The 27,137-nt window shown below is 46.2% G+C and overlaps 1 protein-coding gene across 5 annotated transcripts in view; it reads left to right on the forward strand.

Annotated features, from left to right (window-relative positions):
* LOC110256399 (uncharacterized) overlaps window positions 1-27,137 on the forward strand; it is a 138,235-nt gene that overhangs the window by 28,455 nt on the left and 82,643 nt on the right. Inside the window, exon 4 of one of the 5 annotated variants that reach the window (XR_001300501.3) lies at window positions 14,486-15,464. The exons of 3 other annotated variants lie outside the window; for them this stretch is intronic. The gene's annotated coding sequence lies outside the window, so the exon portion shown is untranslated. Of the gene's footprint in view, window positions 1-14,485; window positions 15,465-27,137 lie in introns of those variants that run through there. One more of the 5 variants, XR_014824575.1, reaches the window with a different exon arrangement.

Below are 27,137 nucleotides of genomic sequence, written 5' to 3' on the forward strand. Positions count from 1 at the left end.
CAATAGATAGGGACAATTTTTTGTCTGCCTTGTCCCCTGCTAAGGTAGTACTGAATACAAAGAGCTCAATAAACAAAGCCATACAGACAAATTGATATCTTTCCCTTAATTTGAATTTAAACAAGAGTTAATCAGAATTTTTCCCTGCTTTCTATTCTTAGGAGATAGAGACAGAGCAATAAAATGGAAAGAGTGTTGAACCAAAGTTCCCCTTCTGACAATGCTTTTCACGCACTGAGGGCCTTGGTGTCTCTATTTGTCACATTAGGCTACTGGATCCCTCTCTGGGGCTTGGTTTCTCCATTTGTCAGATTAGGCTATTCGGGTTAGATAATCTTAGCCCCTCACTATCAAGGCAAAAGATAGCAGGGAATTCTTTTAATACCCTGTGATTTCTTGGAGTTAAAACAAATTCAATCTCATGCATCTTTCTTGCATTCTTTCCCACAGCCTCCCACAATGACACATGATCAGGGAGGTGCTGGCTGATGACCATTTGCAGGAGTCAGTGTTCCCATAGGAAGATGCAAAGCAGTTCAGTATTCTTGACTTATTAATGTAGAAATGTTGCAGAATACATTTAAGAATCTTTCTTATCCATAAGGCCTGAAATGTCATTTAATATTCAGAAAAATCAATGGAAACACTATTTTTCATTCATCAAGCATTCATTTAAGACCTTCTGGGCACACATCATGCCAAGTACTCGGGAAACAAAGGGACTAAGACCCTGTTACTGAGGTCAAGGAGAACAAATCTCCTAAGACTGTTCCCTGAATGTCTTGTTCCTCAAGATTTCACTAGAGTTCCCGTGCAGAGATTTTGCCCACTTTATTGGGTGTCCACTGTGTGCCAGTCACTGGGGAGACAAGTTTGTGTACATTGCCTGTCACTTGGTTAAGACTTACTTGTACTTCCGCCTCCCAGAGGCTGAGGCCAGAGACATGAGCCTTGATGAACTGATTCTGCCTTCACAGGAGACCTGACTCCTCCTCCTCTCTCCTCCTGGCTGTCTGATCATAAGCGAGCTTCACTCTGTAGTAAAGCCTGAAGCCGAGGTGTAGGCATCTGAAGCCCCAACTTTGAGGAAGACACGAGGCATTGATTTTTACTCAAGTATTGGGGGGTGGGGGGTGGAATAATTTTTGTATTAAAATAAATGTTGATAGCTTATGAAGTAAAGTTTAAGATTTGACCAAATTAGGAGTTCCCGCCGTGGCGCAGTGGTTAACGAATCCAACTAGAAACCATGAGGTTGCGGGTTGGATCCCTGCCCTTGCTCAGTGGGTTAAGGATCCGGCGTTGCCATGAGCTGTGGTGTAGGTTGCAGACACAGCTCGGATCCTGCCTTGCTGTGGCTGTGGCGTAGGCTGGTGGCTACAGCTCTGATTAGACCCCTAACCTGGGAACCTCCATATGCCGCGAGAGCGGCCCTGGAAAAGGCAAAAAGACAAAAAAAAAAAAAAAAAAAAAAAGATTTGACCAAATTCAAGATTCATTCTATTTTTTTTTTTCCAAAAAGTATTTATCAAATGTCTTCCTGCCCTCATGGGGCTCACATCCTAGTGGAAGGAAATGGACACACACATAAAACCCTAATATTTCAGATGCTGACAAGTGCTATGGAGAAAAATATAGCAGGGAAGGGGACTTAAGAGCCATGCCCAGCTTGCAGAGGGTGCTTCAGGCTTCACCATCTAATTCCTTGGGGCTCCTCCTTGCTTTTGGCACAGGGGTTACCTGGGTGGGGGCTGGGGGCTGAGAGATTGGGGAGGGCGGTAACCAGGAGATGAACTGGCCTAAGAGCAGCATCCTGAGCATATTGACCCAAAGAGAGTTGATGTGGAGGGAAGGGAGGTGGGAAGTGCTCCCACCCAGTGGTGCCTCATGACCCAGAACCCACACCCTATGGGGCCCCAGTCAGGGCTGGAGCAGGCTTCTGTCTCCATGTTCTGCCTCCTCACTCAGCGTGATCCCACTTGAGTTTCTCTCTGATGCCCAGATGACTACCCTGGGGAACTTCCTTCAGCTCATCTCTCACTTTCACTCACCAGACTTCAGCAGCAATTCCCCAGCCTTCAGCTCAAGCCCTTGCCATTTTGGCCAAAGGCAGTCCTGTTCTGTGTCACCATCCCACCTCCTGTGGCTACCGAGCCTTCCTGTGTGCTGAGCACGCTCCTGCCATGCACAGTGGTGGTTTCTCGTGGCTCACTCTTGCAGGGCAGAGGAGACAGCAGTCAGAGGACAGTGCTTGATGAGCTGCAAGGTACAGAGATGAACACTGCAAGCCAGTGGTTCTCAACCTTGACAATGCATCGAGGTCACGTGTGGGCTTGTGAAAACAGATTTCTGGGCCCCACCCCTGGAGTTTTAGATTCAGTAGGTCTGGGATGAGGCCCCAGAATCTGTGTGAATGACAGGATCCAGGTGTCCCTGGTACCACTGGTGCTGAGCCCATACTGAGCTCCAGGGCTCCAGGCTGGGCCTGCTCCACGCTCCCCAGCTTCCTCTTGGGCCCTTCTCTTCCCTCTCATTTGTGAGATCCGTCTTTCCCTCCACTTTCTTCCCTTCCTCCGCCATCTGATTTTCTCTCTGGCTCTGAAAAATGCCTTTGGAGTGTGATCTGAAAAATAAATGATACCAAGTTGCAAATGGCTTGTCCTAACTATCATCTCTTCCAGGAATATTTGAATGTTGACTGTCAGACTCCAAAGCTAAATAAATAAAACTCTGATGGTGGGCTTTGGGGATCAGCTAGTGAATGCTGGCTGTGTTTGGGGACTCGGAGCCTCTGAAACTGTGTAGGTGGCCACTTATCTCCCCTCCCGCCGGGTGCCTGTGGGGGACTGGCTCCCGCCCAGCCTGGGTTAAAAACTGAAATTCTATGTCCCTCTTCTCTAGGAGCAGTGAGGCAAAGATGCCACTGCTGAAGAGGAGAACAGCTAATGGCAATAATTAAATCCCCCAAGGAGACAAGATTCTCAGTGCCCTTTGTGTTCTGGGAGTGTCTCTTGCTTTGGTGGAAAGAAAGATAATCTGTTGTGACAGGCTCTGCTTCTCCTGCCGAGGGAGCCCCCTGCATGGTTGTATCAGGGTCTGGGTTTTCTTTGAAAAACAAATTGACCAGAATTTTAAAAATTAAGGTCATGGCCCCCTGCCCCAAGTTTAGAAAGAGTGGGCGGGCTTGGAAGCCCTGGGGAGGGGTGCACAAAGAAGAGGCTGGAAAGATGGTGCATAGAGGGAGCTCAGCCATGGCTGAACTGCTCATCTGTCCAGAATCTCACCCCTGCCTGCTTGCCCTTCAATCTAAGAGGTGTCTCTTGGCCTCATTGCCCCTCGCCCTTCTCTCGAGAAGCAGTCATCTTTCAAAGAGAGAGAGAGAGAGAATGAGAATGCTGGCACAGAAGGAGCAGAGAGGGAGGAGCAGGGCCAATGGGTGGCCTGGAGTGAGTCGTCCCTCTAAGCTGACTTGACAGGAAATGGCACTGTAGCAAGGTGGCCAAGCAGGGCCCAGGATCCCAGGGCCCAGGTCCTTGTTCTTGTGTGGCTTGGCACGAGCCTGTCCTCTCCACCGCCCACTGAGGAGTTAGCTGAGATGGTCCTCAATATCCCTTCAGACCTTGAAATTCCACTACCTGTTCTCCCTGTTCTGCCCTGAGAAGTGCTTCAGATCAGACTTAGTGCATGGATGACAGTCCTTTTTGTCATCCCTTCTCTTAGTTTCAGATGGAAATACACCCAAGGGCACGTCTGCTGCAAAGCATTGCTTTCATCTGTCTTCAATGGCTATTTCTGACTCCACATTACACGCTGGGAAACCTCCCCATTTTCTGCCCTCGGCTCCCCCTCCCTCCCCTGTCTTCTCCTTGCCATTCTTGGTGGCTTTGCCTGAGGAGCTCTGCAGCCATCCCAACTGCCCTTGTCTGCCCCTGAGAAATACCTTTCCACTGTGCCCTTGAGAGCTTGGGTTGGAAGAAGAAACCAGAGTATGAATTTGTGTCATGACGTGTAACTTTGATAACACGCCTATGTAAGTGTGTGTGTCCGTGTGCCCGGGGTGCACAGGCTGCAGCTGGAGGCACTGTAACCTGGCGGTGAGCACAGGCTTTGAGTCACCACCTCTGCTGCTTTGCATGACCTCAGGCAAACTGTCTAACCTTTCTAAGCCTCCCTTTACTTATCAACAAATTAATAACTGTATGCACCCCTGCCCCCAGAGTTTGCTGGGGGCCATGTCCCCCTCTCAGAGCTTAAAATTTGGTTCAGAGATAATCCGAAGGTTCCATCAGTGTCGTTAACATGCATTCTTTCGGGTGCATAGCAGCACTGCTTTTGACTGCTGCTATTTTATTGTGGGCCACCTTTCCATATCCCCAAAGACACCTGGAATCCTGAGCCAAAGTCCCACGGATAGGTTGTTGCATCCAAGAGGCAACTGAGTGAAAGAGGCCCCTCTTCTCCTGGCCCACTGGCCCTTTGGCCTCCATAAGCTCACACAGCAGGCACAGGCAGATTTCTTTCCTGAAGGATTAGGGTGCCTTCAGAGAGAAGGAACAGAACCTAGAGCAGTTTATTTGGACTGTTTCTTGAAGCTCACAAGAAAAGACTCTGATCTTCCTTAGGAGGGCCCGTGCTTGTCACCCCAACTCCCATGGACCTCAAGACACTCTGTCCTCTTTGGTCTGTGCAAGGCCCTGCTCCTGTATTCGTTATTCATTCCCCTTTTCCTCCTTGCACCCCTCCATTCTCCTTCTCCTGTAGGCAATCATGGATTTAATCTTTATCTTTTTGTCTATTTCCTGGTATGTGTGTTTATCTGATGTAAATGGTGCTGTATGATGATGCATTCTTTTCTCCCTTCTTCCCCCAGCACTGTGCCTTTAAGATCTGTTCCCATTGCCCTTCCATCAGACTCTCCCCTCTCTCTCTCCACAGTGAACGATGGGTGACCTTCAGCTTCCTCGCCACAGATAACAACCCTGCAGTGAGCTTCCTCTGACAGCACTTTCTCCCTCTCCTAACCTGACTCACCTGCCCTCAGATTTGTCAGAGCCATTTTTAATCCCTAAACCCCAAACTCATAAAGCATGCTGTTTCTCTGGGCCCTTCTTGAGTCGTGAAGACCCAGTAACACTCAGGTGGCAGAGAAAGGAACCTTGATATTTGTGCCCCTTTGTCTCATACGGCCCTCGGGGAGGTGTGGTCTAGGACCACAGGACCCTCTTATGTGAGTTTTCATAACAGGCCTAGTTCTTCATTCAATCAGATGACAGTAAAGAAAGCTCAGAAACAGTAGAGTCTAAACCATAATGAATATATCCTTCATTAGAAATGCATTTATTGTGCCCTGAGGTCATGTCGAGGAGATTTGGGTTTCTTTGTGGGGGAGGAGAGATTTGGGAGAGGCACAGGGAGACTTGCTGGCATCTTGGAAGAGCAACGCTTGATTTTCATACTGCTCTGGGCTCTTCTGGGGAAAGGCTTGGCCTCAGTTAGATTCTTTCATCAGTAATTCCTTTCTAGTCAAGAAGGGCTCTGTGATTTGCCAGTTCCTTCCAAAGCTTTAACAGGATTAAATACTGTTTCCTGAATTTTGTCTATTTATTGGGCAAGGTTTCATTGACTTGCTTTTTTTTTTTTTTTAATCCTTTTATCCTTCTTGTTTGACTACTTCCTCATTCAAACTGCCTCTTCTTGGAGATTCATGAGACTCAAGGGCCCCTGTGCAGAGAGCCTTGACCTCAGCCCTCCATATACCCGGGCTGTTGACCTGTGTGGTTCTGATAGTGGCTTGACCTCTCATGGCCTCAGAGTTCTTGTTTTATTTTTAATTTTTTAAATTTTTTATTTTTTTTGCCTTTTCTAGGGCTGCTCCTGCAGCATATGGAGGTTCCTAGGCTAGGGATCCAATCATAGCTGTAGCCACCGGCCTACACCAGAGCCATAGCAACGCGAGATCTGAGTCGAGTCTGCAACCTACACCACAGCTCATGGCAATGCCAGATCCTTAACCCACTGAGCAAGGCCAGGGATCGAACCCGCAAACCTCATGGTTCCTAGTTGGATTTGTTAACCACTGAGCCATGATGGGAACTCCCAGTGTTCTTGTTTTAAAAAGGAGGGTGTTGGAAAGCTGAGGCTTTCTGGCTCTGGATGTCTCTGATTTTGCAAAGGTGTCAGTATTCCTCGGCATTTCCAAGATGTGGCACCTCCCACCTTCACCTCCCCCTGCCCCCATGTCAGCAGGGACTCCAACCCTCAAATGGCTATGACCATGGCCCTTGAGACCCCCAACTCCCCATCATTCCCTCCTGCTTCTCTAGCCCCCAGCCCTTTCTAAGGCTCCTCTCCATTTCTCACCTTTTCCCCTTGCTCATCCTCATACTCCTTTCTCAAGGAGCTCCTGTCCCCCTCTAGTCGCCCTCATTGAAATGATAGCTGAAGGCATGCAGGGTCTCTCCCCTTTTTCCAAGACTTCCCTGCGGTCCCAAAATCCCCTCAGAGGTTCTTGTCAGGTAAGTGGAAAGTGAGTGCTTGAAGTCCCTAGAATCTTTTCCCTAGAATCACCCAGGACTTGGGGCTCCCCCTGATCAGGAGTAATCTGGGCTACGCTAGAGCTCTCACTGCTGTGCCAGGATCTCAGGCTACCCCAATATCCTCCATGGCTTCCCCAGACCTGTTTCTTAAGTGAGGAGAAGACAAGGACCAACAAACCTCCCCCACAGCAGACTGAAATGCTTCTTGACGTTTCCCCGGTCACATCAAGCCCAAGGGGATTTACTGTCTTCTAAGAGTTGGGCTACCACCTCTACTCCAGACTCCTTTATGCTTTCTTGCAAGCATCACTCATTCATCTGACACTGGGGAAAATGGTTCAAGGCTGCAGAGATGGATACACTGCAGAGACCTGGCCTCCCAGAGCTCAGGTCAGCGGGGACACACAGATGGTGATGGATAGAGACTGGCAGACAGGTCCCACCCCGCTTCTACCACATGTGGTTCTTTCTTCTGAAGAATAGGGACCAGAAGACAGGGTGGGGTTGGGGAGAGGTTGACTGAAGGTCTAATTTACCTAAGCTATCCCTGCTCAACTGCAAGGTTGCTCACAAGCACACTCATTCCCCTAGACACAGTGGCATACACAGCAGAGCAGGAAAATCAATAGGATAAAAAAGGCAGAGGATTGTGCAGTGATAAATCGGCATGTTTATCTACTTGCCCTTCTGTCGGAGTTTTCCCCTGTCTTCCTTTTCTCTGAATTTTGCTGCAATTCACAGGGGAGAGTCAGAGGCTGGAAGATAGCCCCAAGGGACTCATCTTAGTATACCCGGGGTCCCTGCTGCGGCTTTGTGCAAGGCAGGCAGGAAGACATTGTTTGTTCTTAATATGATACCGACCGAAGTGCTCTTTCCAACTTGGTGTTCTCTTGGAACCTCATCCATTCGCTAGATATTAATTTTTAAAAGAGTCCGAAAGACACTCAAAATTTTGGTGTCACTGGTAATCATACTTTTATACTAGACCACACTTTTTATGAAGCTTCAGATAAAGAGAGAGCAAATACTCGATAAACATTTGTAGTACAGCCGCAAGTCTATATATCCTTGTCATTCAGGCATAAGGAGCAAGTGTGGTTTTTTGTTTTGTTTTTCCTATACTTGATCTAATCTTTCTCATGAATCCTGTCCCTCTTGTATAACAGGAGTAGAGATAATGGTAACTTGCCAATCAGTAGCAGCTCAGTCTATTCCAGCTTTGAGAGGTTCTTGGGGGTGAATGCTTAGAATGTCTGATGTTTTTCCCCTCCCCCATCCTACCCAAGATGGCAGCAGTGGCCTTGGAGCTCGTGCTTGTCATGCTGGCCTCCGGGTCCCGTGGGCTCCTGTTGCCAGCCAGGTGTATGACCAGTTTCTGGTTTCCACAGGGGACCTTGTGGTTCAGTCAGGGTCCCGGGGTACCCTCCTGGCCCACACCCTTGAGTCTCAGCCACTTTCCCCATCCAACGTAAGGCCTCTGATGTGGGCTCACTCTGTTCCTCACCACGATGCCCCCTGACAGGCCCACTCACTTGTACCTCAGTTACTGTCTCTATTTCCCAGAGGGTTTGTGGGATCTTAGAAGCCCTTCTACAGCACATGAGCCTGGGGTAAGACCTGAAAGGACCAATGCAGGCCATTTTTTGAACTGATCATTTTTTAGCTCATAATGTGGCCTCTTCTTGGTAGTAATGGGACCCTGCAAGCTGGTTCCCTCACAGGAGGACCTTGTGGATTGGAGGGCTCATAAAAAAATCTTCACGTTTAGCTTTCTCCTGGAGTCATCTAGCATCTCCACCCACCTGGATTTCCAACTCAGGGAGTGGGATAAACTATAAATTTCTGACCAGATTATTTCTTTCCCCAACTTTTATCTCTTTTCCTTCTCCCAGTGCCCATGGGAGCAGGAGGAGGAGGATTCCCACCTCTTCACATTGTATTCTGTCCTCCATATGGCAGCATCCTCACAGCCTGGCCATCATGAGGAAAACAGGAGTTAGGAGGTGAGGCCCCCAGTCTTGGCCTTTGCTATGGGAGCTGCCAGACAACCAGGAACTAAGGATACAAATTCACTGTTTGGCAGTTCCCATCATGGCTCAGGGTTAACAAACCCAGTTAGTATCCATGAGGATGCGAGTTCGATCCCTGGCCTTGATCATTGGATTAAGGATCTGGCGTTGCCATGAGCCATGGTATGGATTGCAGACATGATCAGATCTGGCATTGCTGTGGCTGTGGTGTGGAATGCAGACACGGCTCAGATCTGGCATGGCTGTGGCTGTGGAATAGCCAGTAGCTGCAGCTGCAATTCAACCCCTAGCCTGGGAACTTCCATACACCTCAGGTGTGGCTCAAAAAAAAATAAAGAAAGAAAGAAAGAAAGAAAAAAATGCACTGTTTTACCACCCCCTAAATATCTCCATTACATGTTATATTTATATATGAGCCCCAGTTTTTCTCTAGATTATCGTTGTTGCTTAAGAAGACATAAGGGTTGGGCAGGTAATATATATTTTTAATTCCTACTTCATGAAAGTCATCATGCTGGGGGAGGGGGAGGCAGAGACAAATGACCAGACATGGTCTCTGGCTACAAGGAACGGTGATAAACGTAAATAAGTAACTGACTCACAGCAGGAAGTGTAAGTGCCTGGGAGGTGTGGTGCCACAGCCGAAGCAAGAAGGGTTTGCGGAGGACTCAGTGTGCTTTGGATGTGATGCAAGTGGAGAAGGCATTAAAGTCACAGATGACTAAGATCTCAAGACTAGATTCAGGACTCCAGTCTTGAGAAAGATCTGGTTGCAGTTTGTACTTTCTGCTATGGGAATTATAGTTCCAGGGGCTCAGCACACACTAGGCCTGGTTTCTCGGTGCTTTCTGGGGTTCAGTGCACCTCCTGGGCTGCTGCATGGTTTTGCACTCTATGTGCCTGGCTGGTTTCTAATGGGAAACTAAGTTTATAGCAAAACTTGACTCTTTCAGAGTTTTCCCAATGAGGGGGAAATGCCTTTTAAAAATGGAACTAGCCCATAGAATGACTGTAGAGGTTACCTTTCCTTTTCCCCAGCAAGCTGGTTCCTTAGCCACCCTCATATTGCTGTAGCAATAGCTACAGCTACAAGTATCATGGATTATGGGGAGCCAACATGGTTCCACGCTAAGGAGGAGCCAGGAAGAGAGGTGATATATTCTTTAGGAGCTAATAGTGAGGCTGGGAGACCCTGGGGACTTGGGGGCACATTAATGCAACAAATATTTACTGGGTGCCCTATAAACTAGATTTCATTCTAGGCATTGAGAATACAGTGGTGAGAGAGACACAGGAAAGGGCTCTGCTCTCACTGCCTTCGTAGAGAATGTGAGCAATAAATATGTAAAAACTATGAACAAGAATCATAAAAATATCAGAGCAGCGAGTGCTACACAAAATACTAAATTAGAGTGATGGGCTAAAGAGAACTGGGGTGGCGTCTTTGGAGGAGCAGATCAGGGGAGTTCACCAAAAAGTATAATCCTTCTTCTGGGCATCTGTATTGAACATGAATGACCCTATAATTATTAGTGGAGTAAGTTGTGTTCATTGTCTTCACATGCCCTGTAGCATTTATAGATATTATTTCTGACATCTGCAGTTTATTAGGTATAGCCATAATTTAATAATGGGCCACACATCTTGTTTTCTTCTAAGCTTTATTAGATTGGATTAAGATAGTTCTGTCTACTTCTCGTAGAAGTGGATGGAGTGAAAGAGGTTGCTTCTTTGGCTCAAACTGTAAATAATTCTGACAACTTTGCATAGAGAGCAATTTCCATGAAGAAAAAAATGGGGACAGCAAGCCATTCATTAGAAGATGACTCCGAGGAGAGGAAATGGGGACATTGGATCTGGGGAATATGGACCATATATTGTAAGCAATCTTCTCATTTATAGTTGATGGGAACATTTTACCTCCTTTCAAGTTGGTCATTTCACTGGGCTAATGATTCATCATGGGTCATTTCCCCCTAATAACCTCTTGTATTCTCTGAAAGGATCCTCTTAAGAATGCACAATGCTCAGACACTAAGAAAGAAAGTCTGATGGTAACACCAGAAAAGAATAAGAATATCAGCCATTGTAAGGTTTCTAAGACATTGCAGGAAGAATCCTCAATAAAAGGCCAGCCCGGGGAAAAGGTCAACTCATGCCAGTTTGGAGGCTGGCCCGGCACTCAGTGGGCAGGTGCAGCCATCTCCTCTCCCAGGGAAGACCACTAATCGCCCTGCTCCATAATTTAAAGCATTATTGATTCATCCATGACATTCAAGTATTTCTGAAGATAAGGTTACAATTTTGAAATATGCCATTTCAGAGCATCTTACCCCAAATGATCAAGTCTAATGGAGTTAGAATGATATATAGAAATGAAAGGAGACTTGAACCATATTCCTTAAACCTTATTATCCTTTTGATAAACTAATTAGCTTTCTGCTTAACATTTTGTTTAATTTTCTTTTTCTCTATGGTGAGATCAATACTTTTAAGTATTATTTCTCAAAGTTTCCATTACCAGTGAGAGCCTCAACAAGCAAATCACCACGACATGCTTAATAGCTTCAACTCACTATACTAGATGAGAGGGACCTGAGTCGTCTTCCCTTTTGTTCTCTCTGAGAGGTGGAAAATGTGCGATGACTTCAGAGGGGGAAATCCATCTGAGGATTTGGAAAAGCCATCTTTTAGAAGGAAGAGACCTTTGTATTTTGTCATCTCCGAGGACTAGAGTCCTCAATGCCAAGCAGAAGGAGGAGAGCTGGTTATGTGGGAGAGAGGGGAGTGTGTGTTGGTTGGAGTAAGCCACCTTCTTCATGCCATTTGGGTCAGTCAATAATAGGAACAGCTTCTGCTGAGTAGGGAGCTGGACCTGAGGCTCAGCGTGCCGGAGCTGCCATGTTGGAAATGGTTGTGGTTACATTCAGGGGGCCACTGGCAGACGAGTCCTCTTCTGAGAACCAACCCATATTCCTTTCTCAGAAAATCTTCCCCACCTAAGCCTGCTAGGACCCCTCATCACCCACTCCCTTACCTCCTACCACAGCTGACTGGACCACCGACAGATATGTGATCCCTGCGGGACTCAGATGCTCCCTTCTGGGAACATGGAACTGGGTCTCAGACACTTAGCAGATTTCTGCCAAATGGTTGAGCTATAAATTTGATATGAAGCTGGGATTGGGACACCCCTGTTCAGATGTGGCTAAGTGAGCAGGGAAGATAATAATGAAAGCAGACACTTGCAAAGTGAAGGACCCTGTGCAAAGAACTTTTTATGTATTGATTCATGTAATCTCACAGCAATCCCATGAGGATTATCTTCATCCCCACTTTATAAATGAAGAAGCTGAAGGACAGAAACTTAAGGAACTTGCCCAAGGTCATGAGCAACTAAATGGTGGAATTTGTGTTTGAATCTAGGCATTTTGACTTCAGAGATTGTCCTTAACCGCATGCTGAACTATTCTCTGGAGGGAGGGGGGGGGGAGAGAGAGAGGTAGAGGGAGAGGGAGAGAGATGAGGCATATGCCCTAAAGAATCAGATAAAAGAGACAATAGAGCTCTTAAAGACAGAGTTTTGGAGAGACAAACCCACCTGGCTTTTGTCAGTTTTGCCATTTCTGGCATCAGCTCTCATGAAGCCTGGCCTCACTTCCTGCCTTTGGGTTCCACCTGGCTTTTGTCAGTTTTGCCATTTCTGGCATCAGCTCTCATGAAGCCTGGCCTCACTTCCTGCCTTTGGGTTCCACCAGATCTATCTATTTCTAATCATTTTTCTTTTTTGCTTAAGCCAGTTTGCCTGGGTTCTGTTCATTGCAACCAAATGATCTCTGACTCACTAAGTTAAAGTAAGAGGGAACATGTTCCAGCAGGGGGTCTGAAATTAAGTAGAATTGTGTGTTAATCAGTTAGAAAAGTATGTGAGAAATGTTTTAACTTTGCTCTTAAATCCACACGGTATACTAAGCAGGGATGATCTAATTGATTTAACCATGATTAAGTGTCATACAAAAGTATGACAGAAAAGGGAGTACAATCTATGACCAGTGACTGGGGATTAGTACAATCATGGCTTCACTTCCACTGGGTGGGTCTGGACTTAAATTACAGGGATAGCTTTTCAGCTTTTTGTTTGTTTGTTAATGGAGTACAGTTGACTCACGATGTTGTGTTAGTTTCAGGTACACAGCAAAGTGAATCAGTTATATATATATCCATTCTTTTTCCCCCAAATGACAGCATATTGAGTAGATTTCCCCATGCTATGCAGTAGGTCCTTGTTAGTAATCTGTGTATATGCTAATCCCATCCTCCTAATTTATCCCTCTCACTATGGTTTCCACTTTGGTAACCTTAAGTTTGATTTTGAAATCTATGAGTTTGTTTCTGTTTTTATAAATAAGTTCTTTTGTATCTTTTTTATTAGCTTCCACATGTAAGTGGTATCATATATTTGCCTTTGTCTGACTTCACTTAGTATGATAATTTCTATTTCCATCCATGTTGCTGCAAATGGCGTTATTTCATTCCTTTTTATAGCTAAGTAATATTTCATTGAATATGTGTACCACATCTTCTTTATCCACTCCTCTATCGATGGACATTTAGGTTACTTCCTTTTCTTGGCTATTGTATATAGTGCTGTAATGAACATTGGGGTGCATGTATCTTTTTGGATTATGGTTTATTTCTGGATATATGACCAGGAGTGGGATTGCTGGGTCCTATGGTAGTTCTATATTTAGTTTTTTAAGGAACTTCCATAATGTTCTCCATAGTGGTTGTACCAGTTTACATTCCCACCAACAGTGTAACAGAGTTCCCTTTTCGCCACACCCTCTCCAGCATTTATTGTTTGTAGACATTTTGATGATATGGCCATTCTGACCTGTGCAAGGTGATACCTCATTGTAGTTTTGATTTGCATTTCTTTAATAATTAGTGATGTTGAACATCTTTTCATGTGCTTTTTGGCCATCTGTCTTTTTTAGACAAATGTCTGTTTAGATCTTCTGATGAGTTTTTGATTGGACTATTTGGTTGATTTTGTTTTGTTTTGTTTTTGTTTTAATATCAGGGATAGCTTTTTGGAATGGCAGTAAACCAAGGATCAATAAGTCAGAAGGGTATAGATGATGCATTCTTAATTAGCCTTAATTTTTCTTTCTTAATTAATGCATTTTAAATACTGCACACATTCTCCACTGCTGCATTACAAATCATCCTCCAAGACTCAGTGGCTTAAAAAGCCATCAGGTATTCTCTCTCAGAATTTCTGTAGGTCAGGAATTCATATAGGACAAAGCAGAGATGGCTTATCTTTGTGCCACCGTCTCTAGGATCTCAGTTGGGAAGATGTGAAGTCTGGGGGGGGTGGGTCACTGGAGACTTTTCATCTGATTTGTGAGCCTTCTCCACTCAGAAGTCTGGCCATAGTTTCTGGTTATTGGCTGGGACCTCACCTGGGGTGTCTTCAAAAATACCTACATGTGACTTCTCCACGTGGTTTTTCTACCTGACCTACTTGAGCTTCCTCACATCATGGCTATTGGGTTCCAGGAACAAACATCCCTAGAGAAAACCAGGTAGAAGCTGTATCACATGTTATGATCCAGACTTGGAGGTCAAATAGCATCCCTTCTACCACAGCAAGAAGCCTGATATATTTAAGAGGGGAGACTACAGATCCCACCAATTGAAGGGAGCAATGTCAAAGTCACATAGTAAGAAGATTAAATTGGATGGGTAATGCTGTTGCATTTTTGGAAAAGTAGCACAGAGACAAAACTCAATGACAAATGTTGACTTTATTAAATAGAAATTATGTAGAAGTCTGTAAGTCCTCTGCTCTTTTGAAAAGCAGAGTATTTAGTTAATTCTAGTAACTTTATTGAACATTTCATCTCTTGAAAGGAACAGGTGACAGCAAGAGGAACTGACGGCCCAGACTTGATTCTGCCAGCAAAGAACAATTAGTAGTAAGAAAACTCATGAGAGTTTTGCAGAGTGTCCATCCCATTCAAGCAGGACAAGTCAGATGTGTATCTTCAGGCTTATAGACTTGAAGATAGCAAACTTCAAAAAGTTCAAAACAAATGATCTCATGGTGAGAACCTCTGAAAAGGAGTATGACTAGAAAAAGGATGGTTCTAAAAATAACATTCAGAATCTAAACTTGTGAATGATCCTGATGAGAAAGAAAAAGAGAAGACATCTAGAGAAAACCAGCATTTCTGCTGAGGAGCTCTGATTTTAAGAGGGCATACTCGCAAAGATGGGAGGAGGGGCACAAGATCAAGGACGTGTATAGAAGGATGTCACCAACTTTTCAGAGTAACAGAGGAAAGCAAAAGCACACAAAAAGTTGAAGTTTTGTTAGGGCTGGGGAAGCAACAGATACATAACCAATAAAATTCTTCTGATTATGTGCAGAAGATCAGGGAAAGGGCAGGCACTATCCATTTTAAGCCCATCTCAAGGTCTGTTAAAACATCTAGAGGTGGCCTACAGTTAACACAATGCACATTTAGAAAACCTTTGTAGCCAATACAACTCTGTAAAATTTCCTGCAATTGACAGAAAGCAAGTGGAATGGCTTTACTGCTATTTTGCTTTTCTTTTTCACCATGACAGACTTTCAAATTTCGGATGACCGTCTGTTCTAAGCTGCTTAGGATAGGCCAGTTGTACCTGTGGAGGGAGGGGGCGGGGTATTAATGGTGTTCCATGTCATCCTCAGAAATGTCCCTCTCTGAATACTGGGCAAAACAGAGATGGCTGCAAAATTTACTGGCCCCAGTGCAAAATTAGGATATGGAGGCCCTTGTTCAAAAAGCAGGAAAAATGTGCTGTTAAAGGTACTAAAATAGAAAACTTCTTCCTTTCTTGTGTAGCCTCTCTTGTCATGGTGTTTTATTTGTTGTTGTTGTTTTGTTTTCTTTTTTTTGGGGGGGGGCCACACCTGCAACATATGGAGTTTCCTGGGCTTGGGGTCAAACTTGAGCTACAGCTGCTGGCCTACACCACAGCCACAGTAACACCAGATATGAGCCACGCCTGTGACCTACACCACAGCTCACGACAACACCAGATCCTCAACCCACTGAGTGAGGCCTGGGATTGAACCCACATCCTCATGGATACTAGTTGGATTCGTTTCCGCTGAGCCACGAAGGGAACTTCCCTCATGGTGTTTTTTTTATTTGCTATTTTATGTGTTCTAGTTTTTTTAAAAATTAAATTATTAACATGAATTTTACCTTTCATCTTTATATTGTGTAATGCTCACTTAAAAGCAATATAAGAGCATTTAACTAGAATTTGGAACCACCAAAATGATTGATATAGTTCACTTTTTGTAGTTTGTACATGCGTTTTTTGTTTTTTTCTTTTCTTTTTTTTTTTTTTTGGTTCACGTATATTTATTCCATTCTCACCAGAACAGAGGAAATGTTGCAAAAACACAGACCTCAGTTGTTTTTATTTAACCATTTGACACTCCCACATTTTACCAATACTCCTCCCCTTCAGCCCATTGATGAGAAAGAAAGGATGGAAAGGAAAAGAAACTATGTGTTATCCTTTCTTTCCTTCTGTGTCACAATATTTGACGTCAGTGATTAGCTACAGGGAAGTAATGGGTGAGAAAGGATATGATAGAGTTCCTTGGTCATTTATATTTCTTAAATTGCCTTCTTTGGTGTATAAAAGCAGGTTCTGGTTCTAAAGGAGAACATGGCTTCTCGGATCTGTCATCACCCCACTGACTCGGTCATAGATATAACACACTTATCTCGTACCCTTACCCTCCTTGAGTCTGGCTGAACTCCACACCTTATGGATCCACTGATGTTCCACCCTCATGAACCTCGTGATTGCTGTCCACCAATGGAGGGGCAAGGAATGGTGGTAGACGTCTGCTCTGTTTGCATGTGGGCTCCAGTGTCTTATCAGACTTCAGTTGCAAGGCACACATTCAAAGAAAAGGTCAGGAATTTCAAGATAGTGATAAGGAGCCTTAAACTATGGTCGTGTGCCCATGAAGCCCTGGGTAAGATAAGGATTGTCTCTGCTTTCTTGAACTTGAGCATGCATCAAAATCATGTGCAGGGCTTGTTAAAGCACAGATGGTTGGGTACCACCCCCAAGTTTCTGATTCAGTAGGCCTGGGGTGGGGCTCAAGAATTTGCTGCTGGTCCAGGCCCTGGAACTGCACTTGGAGCACCAATAGTTAAGAGCAGTGCATCTCAATGCCTGATTGTGCATACCAGTATCTCGTGAAAATGCGGGCTGTCATTATGTAGTTCTGGGTGGGGCTGATACTGCAGGTCTGTGGCCGCACTTTGAGTGGCAAGCATCTAGAGCAGAGAATGAGTAGTACTCTAGGAGGGAGAGGGGCTGGGATTTGAAATGGATAGGAATTGCTTAAGTGAAGATGAGGGCACAATGCATTGCAGGCAGAGCAAAGGGGACCATGCCAAGAAAGGAAGGCAGGAACAGTGAATAGAGGGATTGCTGGAGCAGAGGCAGTTTGGGGGAATAGGGAACCGAGGGTGGTGAGACTGGCCAGGCCAGAATGCAGAGGATTCTGGAGGTTGCATGTCTCTCTAGAAGTGGCAATTTTGGAGAGTATGCTTGGGTTACAGATTCTCCGCCCCACCCCACCCCCGACCTTGTCATTAAGCCCTAAACAGCCAGGCAAACTAGCAGTCCCCAAGGGCCCAGTTAGGAGTTTCATGTCTTTGGGAGCATCCTGTGTTAAGCTCTAAGGTAGCAGAGGCCTGAGTCAGGAGATCTGGCTTCAGGATCTGGCTTTTGGGTGACTCAGGGCAGGCTTGTCCTCCTTCTCTGTAGGATTCCTCTATATCCTGGGGAGGGTGGTGGGGTGGGAGGAGTCTTAGATGATTTCTCAAGTGTCTTTAAACAAAGAGATTCCATAGTTTTGGGAACATGTGTGTTCAGCCTCCTGTCAGCACCCTTGCCCTGAGGGTCTGGCCTAATCAAGCCTGCTGTGTGGGGTCAGGGTGAAGAGGAGTGGGGATGGGGGCCCAGTGGCTCCCAGAGGAAGAGGAGCTTCATGGCGCTCCTGTTCCCACTCTTGATGTCTCTTTATAGGATGAGGCACTGAGTCTCCAGGAACAGAGGCCTGTCCAGCCCTCAAAGAAGCATTCTCAGAGATTTTACCATGAGCACTAAGATCTAAAGTAGATCCGGGTGTGTCCAGGAGCCGGCAGAGGGTGGTATTGAAAGCAAATCACCAAATGGGTGAAGCTGTGGACGAAGTCAACGAAACACACCCTGCATCTTCTTCCCACCTCTCTCTCTGCTCGCTGCTGCCCAGACGCATGGTGTCGGGGAAGCTTCCAGTACCCTGGTGGGGACTGTTGCATGGGTTTACCATGGGTGGAAGGGAAGGAAGGTCACTGACCAATAAATGAACACGATTCTAGCAACCTGTAGATGTTAACTAAAGCTATGCACAAAAGATCAGAAAATCTCTCTCTGAAGACTGGAAGACGGACTAAGTTTATTCTGCTGCAAGAACAGAGAAAGGACACCCCGAGTTTAATCTTGCTTTTGTTTGGCTCTGCTCTTAGCGGCAAGAAAAGGCTCCAGGTCTCACCCCACCCCCCAGGGAGGTGGGTAAGCCCACTCCACTGAAGTTTTTAATTCCTGGGGTAATCCCTTCCTTCCGTGCTAGGTGGGGGGTGGGGAGACCCTCACATCCAAATCTTTGATCTGGGTTGCAGCAAAAGAGAAAGACTTCTATAAAACTGTCAGGAAGATGGGAAGGGGCCTTGAAAGAGAGGTTGTAAATGGGCAGTTCACCTTTGATCAGTCGCCCTCAATTTTTTTTTTTTTTGTAGCCTTGGATTATGGGTTTAGAAGGACTCTTCATGTGTCCCCACAGGAAACATGACTTAAGAACAATTAGATTATTCTAAAAGTTTAGAGATTGTGCACAAAGGACTTTCATTTTCATTAAAGGAGAAAGGAAAAAGAAAGAAAGGGGAAAAAAAACAAAAACCATCAGCCAAACCATGAGGTTGATCCCGCAGCTAGTAACAAACTGGAAACCCAGTCTGTTTCTGTCCCTGTAATAAGATACTCTCCGGTCTAGCAATTCCACTAAAATCTATTAACTGACAAGAGGAGGAGATATATTTTTATCTCCACTCCCCATCCCCCAGATAAAAGAAACAAAGCATTTGCTGTCTCTCATTGTGGGATTTTTATATCCTGCTATTTAAAATGTCAGAATAAGAGAAACTTAACAGTCTGATTTTTTTTTTCACTTGGGTATGAACAGACATTAGGGCTGACTGCTGATTTCCAATTAATTTCATGTGTGTGGTCAAAGACTTCAGAGACTAATTCATCATAGCTGTGTCCTCTGTGTGTGTTCCTATGAATGTCTCTCTTTCCTCCCACCCTAATACCACACGAAGACAAAGTTTACAATCTGTTTGTCTTCAAATCTGGTCAGTGAGCGATGCCGTCTTTTCCTAGGAAATATAAAAATCCTCCTGTCAGTGTTTAGGGGAAGTTTGTGATTTGGGGGAAGGAAGAGACTTTTCAAATGTGGTCAGTTCAGAGTTCCCCTTGTGGCACAGTGGAAACGAATCCGACTAGTATCCATGAGGACATGGGTTCGATCCTTGGCCCCAATCAGTGGGCTAAGGATCCAGCATTGCCGTGAGTTGTGGCATAGGTCGCAGATGTGGCTCAGATCCCGTGTTGCTATGGCGTAGGCCAGCAGCAACAGTTCTGATTGGACCCCTGGCCTGGGAACTTCTATATGCCGTGGGTGCAGCCCTAAAAAAGGAGGAAATAAAAGTGATCAGTTCCAAGCCTGTTAGCCACGGCCACCCTGCTTGCTCCCTGAGCCCTCCTCTCCCAGTCAGCATGACTATGAGCACCCCCACCACCTGCCCCAACCACACTGGTGGCTGCACCCCAGGAGCATCTCGTTTCCTGTTTCCTATGGCAGCCCTGGCTTCCCCTGCTTGTGCATCAGCTAAGAGGCAGAGGCCCTGTCTCCGTGGACCTGGCAGGTTTGCCTGGCATTCACTGTAACTGAGCTGCTCCCCAGACCCAATGTGATTCCACTGTAGTCACGGAGAACAATTTCTTCCCCTCTAACCTTTGTTATATGGCCCTAGCTGCCTACCTCCCTTTCTAGCACCCCTTTGGATAGAAGTGGAATCCACTACTCCATTGGCCAGTTCCAAGCCAAAGGGCATGGAAAGGGCTTCCACCTTTTCTGCAGTGCATCTAGCCCTAGTTGTAGACTTACCCAACACATCATCCTCCGTAAGGGTTCTGTGGACAGTGGAGATGGTCTTCTGTGGGAGTTCCCATCGTGGCTCGGCGGTTAATGAATCTGACTAGCATCCACGAGAATGCAGGTTCGATCCCTGGTCTCACTCAGTGGACTAAGGATCCGGTGTTGCCATGAGCTGTAGTGTAGGTTGCAGATGTGGCTCAGATGTGGCATTGCTGAGGCTGTGGCGTAGGCCAGCAGCTATAGCTCTGATTGGACCCCTAGCCTGGGAACCTCCATATGCCATGGGTATGGCCCTAAAAAGCAAAAAAAAAAGTAAATAAATAAAAAGAGATGGTCTTCTGTGCGGTGAGAGAGCCATGGAGTTAGATGCTGTCCTCATTCCTGCACAAGCCTCTGATGTCTGCAGGGGAGGCACCAATCTCTTGTGGCTGGACACCAACTACAACCTCAGAGCCGACCCCTGAAGGCCGATTGATGGCTAATGTGAACAGCAAAGGATGGAGTCCTCTTCAAGAGAGCTGATCAGGGGAGTCCTCAAAAAGAAAAATATTTAGACCTAGAGTTTTTCCATTTTTGAATGATTTCTATTCTTCCCTACACTATACACTACACTAAACACACACACACACACACCACAGTTTCTTCTTTCCCTCTAGATCACCAAGCACCAGAGATTTTTCTTGCTTCTGCCTAGTAGTGCATAGTTTCCTAGAGTGCAAATAACGAGGAAATATGTGAGCTCCAGATGTTTTCATATGTATTGAAATATTCAATACCTGGGTCTTTAGGACCCCCCAAATATCTCATCAGAATAATCAAAACCTCAGACAATTCCATCCAAGTATTCACATGTTCATTTATTTATCCAACAAGGGAGTAGTGAGTGTCTTGCATGTGGAAAACAGGAACTGTCCAGGGAACTCAGAGGAAAACAAGCCATAACAGCTGTTTGAAGTGTTCTCTTTGTGGCTCAGTGGGTTAAGAACCCGAAGTATCCACAAGGACTCGGATTTGATCCCTGGCCTCACTTAGTGGGTTAAGGATCCATTGTTGCCACAAGCTGCTCATAGGTCACAGATATGGCTCGGATCCAGTGTGGCCGTGGCTGTGGTGTAGGCCAGCAGCTGCAGCTCCTATTTGACCCCTAGCTTGGGAACTTCTGTATTGCTGCAGATTCGGCCCTAAAAAGAAAAACAAACACCCAGTTGTTCGGTGATATGTAGAAGAGTCCTTGGTGGATTAATCAGACCTCTCACATTCTTGCCATTGCTTTGGCCCCTTTCAAGTCCTCGATAGGGCTGCAGCTCTCGGGCCATCAGGCCATGTCTGGTACACACTCGGCTTGGGTTGCTTGGAGATTAGAGATTGGACGTCATTTCTGCTCACTCTCATAGAGACAGGATCTGTGTACATGTTGTAATTTTACATTCTTTCTGCTGGAGGTTACTGTTATCTTAAGCCTGTGGCTGGGAGAGTGGGTTCCAGAATGGCAGGTCTCAAAGGGCCAGTAGTGGTTGACAGTGGGAAGGCCAGAGGGTCCGGTCTTGTGGGGAAGAGAATAGTAGGGGAAGCTAGAAGAAGTGAGTGCTTTTTAGACGCTATTGTTTCTGCTGTGTCAAGATGCCCCTGCGCTTAACAGAAGTGGAAACTGGGGCCCTGCTAGGACTGCCATAGAATATATGGCCAGAAATCTGGGGAGTGGACCACAACAGGATGGAGGGGCGGGGAATGGCAGGTGCGCTGAACCCCATTCTAAATTTAGGGAGCAGGCTTCCCAGGTGCAGGAGACAGAGCTGAGTGTACACGGGAGGGTGAGGCTAGACAAGGGAGACAGTCTCTCAGGTTCTCATCCAGGAAAGTCTTAAAGGCCTCGAGGTGCTGTTGGCAGATTCTCAGTCCCTCTGACCTGGAAACTTGGAATCCCCACCGAGGGATCTTTCCACAGCCTTCCATGCTTCGTGATTCCTCAGATCTGGTTACTCCTCAGCAGCTGACCAAAAGGCCAGCCCCTGGAGGACTTGGGAACACAAAGCGATCTAAGGTCTCTCATCCTTGCCCTTGGAAAACCTTTACATGTAGATTCTACCTTACAAGAGAAAAACTGTGACAGGATTCACAAGACAGACTAGTACATCCCTGTGGTGTGTGTTTTCCGTATTCATTGGAAGGGGATCAAGAAATACTTGCTGAGCACCTGCCTAATAAACTCTTTCTCATACTCCTCCTCCTCTCCTTATCCGCATCTTTCCTTCAGCCCTCCACTTCTCAGTGAGGTCTTCCTCGCTTCTCCCTGTCACAGCCCCTTATTGTGTTGGAAGCTCTGGAGTGTTGGTTTTCTCCTCCACTACACTATTGGCTGCCTGGCGGTGGCACCCCTGACTTGTTCTTCTTTTATGTCTCTAAGTCCCTAGCGCTGCACCCAGCACAGAGCAAGGGGTTCTGTTAAACGTTTGTTGGACCAGTGAATGAAGGAGGGGGTGAATGGAGGCATATAAAGCTGCAGCTGATATGGACATCACGGGACTGGGCAGACATGGATGACCAGGCTGGCATCAATGTGTCAGGTGCCCTCTTTGTGCCAGGGACAGTACTGGGTGGACATTATTGCTGCTCGCTTGCCTCCTCCCAGCCAGAAATGTGTCTCTGCCCCTTGGGCTGGCCCCTGGTGGGTGTGGGTCCTTCTACATTTTCAGGGCCTTGATAAGCACAGAAGGAATTCTCTTTCAGATGGTACCCTCATGGGTTTACATTTAAATTGCCTTCTCCTCACAAACTTTGTTTTTTTTTTTTGTTTTGTTTTTTGTTTTTTTGTTTTTTTGCCATTTCTTGGGCTGCTCCCGCAGCATATGGAGGTTCCCAGGCTAGGGGTTGAATCGGAGCTGTAGCCACCAGCCTATACCAGAGCCACAGCAACGCAGGATCCGAGCCACGTCTGCAACCTACACCACAGCTCACGGCAACGCCGGATCGTTAACCCACTGAGCAAGGGCAGGGACCGAACCCGCAACCTCATGGTTCCTAGTCGGATTCGTTAACCACTGTGCCACGATGGGAACTCCTCCTCACAAACTTAAATTGTCTTTTCTTTCTCTGGAGGTATGATGAACCTTGCAACAGATTTTTTTCCTGTTTTGTAAAATGACTCCCTTCTGCTTGTCATATCTCCACTGTGGCCTTACCGTCTCTCCATGTTTTCTATAGTCTTCTCCTGGGCTCCTACTTACTTTTCAAATAAGCTTACTTGTGCCTGAGCACAGCTCCCCCAGCTGACCCTGGAACCCCTTACCTGGCATCTGGCATGTCTCAGCCTCAACTCAGCATCACTTGGCTTTGTAGACAGAAGCTCAACCCTGTCTTCTCACGTGCAACCCTCTTCCTGCCACCTTTCCAGGCCCTCAGCTCCAGGATTGTTTAGCCTGGCTAGTCTCTTCATCCAATTTCCCAGAAAATTTGGACTAGATAATTGAAGATCAGAGAGTGGGGAGGTCTGCTTGCTGTCCCAGGGGCTTCACTTCATTCTGAACATCTTAGCCTGGGAAGAGCACCCTTCCCTAACCTCTGTCTTAGTGGATTACTGGTGTCTAGGAGGGAAGCAGTCACTTGTGATTAATCCACCAAGGACTCATCTAGAATGGCGTGGGTGGATGATCAGTGGGAGAAGAGGTAACGAAAGAAGAGGTTGGGGTGGGTAGGACCCAGGGCAGGATTCAAAGGAACCGGCCCACCAAAGATGGGTCACCTCTGCAAAGCCAATAGGCATGTTGGCTCTGGGGGCTCCTACCCAGGGATAATATGGAAGGAAGCATATTCTGAGAGGGATTGAGATTGTAATACATGCATGTTTATAGGTGCATGGTGTGTGTGGGTGTGCGCATGCGTACACGTGTGTTCGGGCGCACACACACACACAGCATCAAATAATACCCTCTGAATCTACCATAGGCTAGAAACCCAAGTGGTACTGAAGTATTGGGGTGGAGTATCCTATAAATTGTGCCCAGTCAGTCAGTGTAGAGGCTAGAACTAGACATTGGTTACCCTGGGAAGGAAATCGGGTTAACAGGCTCAATAAGACTTAGGGCAATGCCACATGAGGAAAGTACCAGATAAGAGATTTGCCTCTCTAGATAAATCCTCCCCAGTTCTCTACTCTGCTCTCTGCACTGAGAGACGACCACAGCCACAGGGGTTCCATGTCCTCTGGCTTCTGATTGGATTCAGCCAATGAGAACCTCAGCAATTAGAGGGAGGGAGGAGAGGGATGTCAGGTGTTTATTCCCCTGGTTCTGTCTTGTGCCATGGCCTTAGTCTGGCACTTTCCTACCTTTCAATGCAACTCTGCATAGCCCTCTCTTTCCTGGTTCTGGGGACCTCTTTCTCCCCGTGTACTGTCAGACTTAGGGGTAGTAGCAGCTCTGCTCTGCCAGCTCTGGGTTTCTAAACTGTCCTTTGTGGTTGTCCCATACTCCAACCTTATCTTTGTTATTAGCCCCTTTATAAATAAAACCTCCTTGAATTATCCGCATGTGACAGTGCTCTTTGACTCCTGTTGGGACCCTGACTGATACAGATAGAAAATTGTATTTCAGTAAGATCTCCATTTTGTTTGAAAAAATAAGGGCTGTCAGGAGCTCAGCTGAGCTGGAAGAGTAAGCTGAGCAGTCAGGTGTCAGAATAGCTGATCGAAGCAACAATGAGTCAAAACTAAAGTCATGGCGAATCCTTTAATCACTTGCTGTGATAGTATAATGAGCATGAGGCTAAACTCAAGAAGGCACCTCCCGTTTCATTTTCCCTGTGAAGCGACACCTCGATGGAGGGCCAAGTGGATCAGTGCAGATGTGGGGTGATCTCAGAATTGAGGGAGTTCTGAATAAGAGGCAGCTTTATGGATGCTGGAGTAGGGATAGGGAGAGGATGGAGAGTGAAAAAGTGCTGGGTACTGAGTCACAGTGGGGAGAAGTGTCTAGGTCCTCCCACCTCCCACCACACGGAGGTCTCAGCAGAGGCTCCTGGAAGACCTCTGCCCAAGGCCTCAGATAAAGAGACCTGGGAATGAAGAAGACACGGGGGCTGGAGGTGTAAATATGCCAAGGGCATGACTGGCTGGGGACCTGAGACTGGGCTGTGACTCTCTCCAAGTCTGCAATGCCCAGCCAGGGCGGGGAGGGCAGCTTTCCCAGTGTAGCTGCCAGGGAAGCCTTACCTAGGGTCAGGCTGAAAAATCACACCTGGATGTGTAATTGAAGACTCCAGGAGCTGGAGTCTTCAATCACACACACAACACACAACACACACACACACACATACACACACACACACACACACACACACACACACCCCAAAATGTTAGCAGCATTTTCTCTAGACCTAGCTGTCCAACAGAAATGTAAAGTCACATGTGTGTCAATTTAAGATTTTCAGTAGCTGCATTACAAAAACAGGTGAAATGAATTTTAATAGTATATTTTATTTAATCTGTGTCCAAAATGTTATCATTTCAAGCACATTAGTATATTTAAAGTTATTAATGATAGATTTTATACTCCTTTTCTTGGTACTAAGTCTTCAAATCTTGTACTAAATCTTGGCACTAAATCTAAGCAGGGTGTCTTTCTATACCTACAGCACATCTCAATTCAGATTTTCACATTTCAGGTGCTTGCGGTGACACGTGGCCGGTTCATAGGCATGAGGTGACGGAATTGTGGATTCTTAAAAAGTATTTTTCAAATTTTCTACCACAAACATGTTTTAAATTTTATTTTATAGATCTCTAATCTGTAAGTGTTATCACATCTGGTTTTCTATTTTATTTTAGTAAACATTTCCTCTTAAAATGGATCATTCCTGCCCAGGGGGCCATTGCCTATGATGTAGCAGCCAATTAAAAAAGAACAGATCGTCCTATTTCTGGGCAGCAATAAGATGAACAGCAATCAACTGCCAAGAGATACCTATGAATAAGCAATTAAAAGGTGTTTTCTGGAGTTCCCGTCATGGTGCAGTGGTTAACGAATCCAACTAGGAACCATGAGGTTGCAGGTTCGATCCCTGCCCTTGCTCAGTGGGTTAACGATCCGGCGTTGCCGTGAGCTGTGGTGTAGGTTGCAGATGCGGCTCGGATCCCGCGTTGCTGTGGCTGTGGCGTAGGCCGGTGGCTACAGCTCCTGTTAGACCCCTAGCCTGGGAACCTCCATTTGCTGCGGGAGCGGCCCAAGAAATGGCAAAAAAAAAAAATTAAAAAAAAAAAGTGTTTTCTTAAATCATTTTATGGTGAAAGCATTTGTAAACATTTAAAGTATGCTGTCAGGGCTGCCTTGTAGCCACCCTGCCTTAAGACCAAAGAGGGGGCCTGGAGACAGGGCAGTGACATCACCAGCTCATTGGATGGGGGATCTTACACAAAGGGTCCTGGAGCAACACCCAACTGGGTGCAGCAGCTGGTGGACAGGGCACGGTGGTAATTTTCCTTACTCAGGGGAGAAGGAGGCTACCACTTACAGGGGGGATTGAGGTCAGGGGGGCTCATCAGTTACCAGGGGCTAATTAAACCCTATGTAGGAGTTCCTATCATAGCTCAGTGTTTTAACGAATCCGACGAGGAACCATGAGGATTCGGGTTCCATCCCTGGCCTTGCTTAGTGGGTTAAGGATCTAGTGTTGCCGTGAGCTGTAGTGTAGTTCGCAGACACGGATCAGATCTGGCATTGCTGTGGCTGTGGTGGCCGCAGCTCCAATTTGACCCCTAGCCTGGAACTTCTATATGTTGCATGTGCGGCCCTAAAAAGGCAAAAAAATATATACAAATAAATAAAATAAACCTTATGTAATTAGGAGGATTGGATAGTCCTGTGAGTGAAGCAGGGACTAGTCAAGCAGGGGGATATTCAAAGAACAAGAGATGAGCCATCTTGAATGGCCTAACTATATATACACATGTATATGATGTCTATTGTCGATTGCATTTAATATTTAATATATTTACATTAAAAAAGATCGTAGCCTCATCTGTGGTGGCCTAAGAAGGAAAGGATTTATTACCATCTTAAGTGAGTGAGCCTGAAGTTCATTAACTGGGCAAGGGCTGCACTTGGTCCAGCCCTGGAATCTCAGGAAGAGGGATTGTGGTTGCAGCTGACAGAGGGGGCTGCCCTGGGTGGGTGTGTGGGTTTGCACCTGTGCTGGCTGGGACCGCCTCTCTGCCTGGTGCTGCTTCCTGCATGATCAGAGCACCACCCAGACCAAAGCCACCCTGCCCCAGAGCTGGGATCAATT

This window comes from Sus scrofa, chromosome 13, assembly GCF_054392235.1.
Source record: "Sus scrofa isolate SSC_HxYL_T2T_F1_AM1 chromosome 13, Sscrofa_HxYL_maternal_Yorkshire_Landrace_v2.0, whole genome shotgun sequence".
Taxonomy (NCBI): Eukaryota; Metazoa; Chordata; class Mammalia; order Artiodactyla; family Suidae; genus Sus; species Sus scrofa.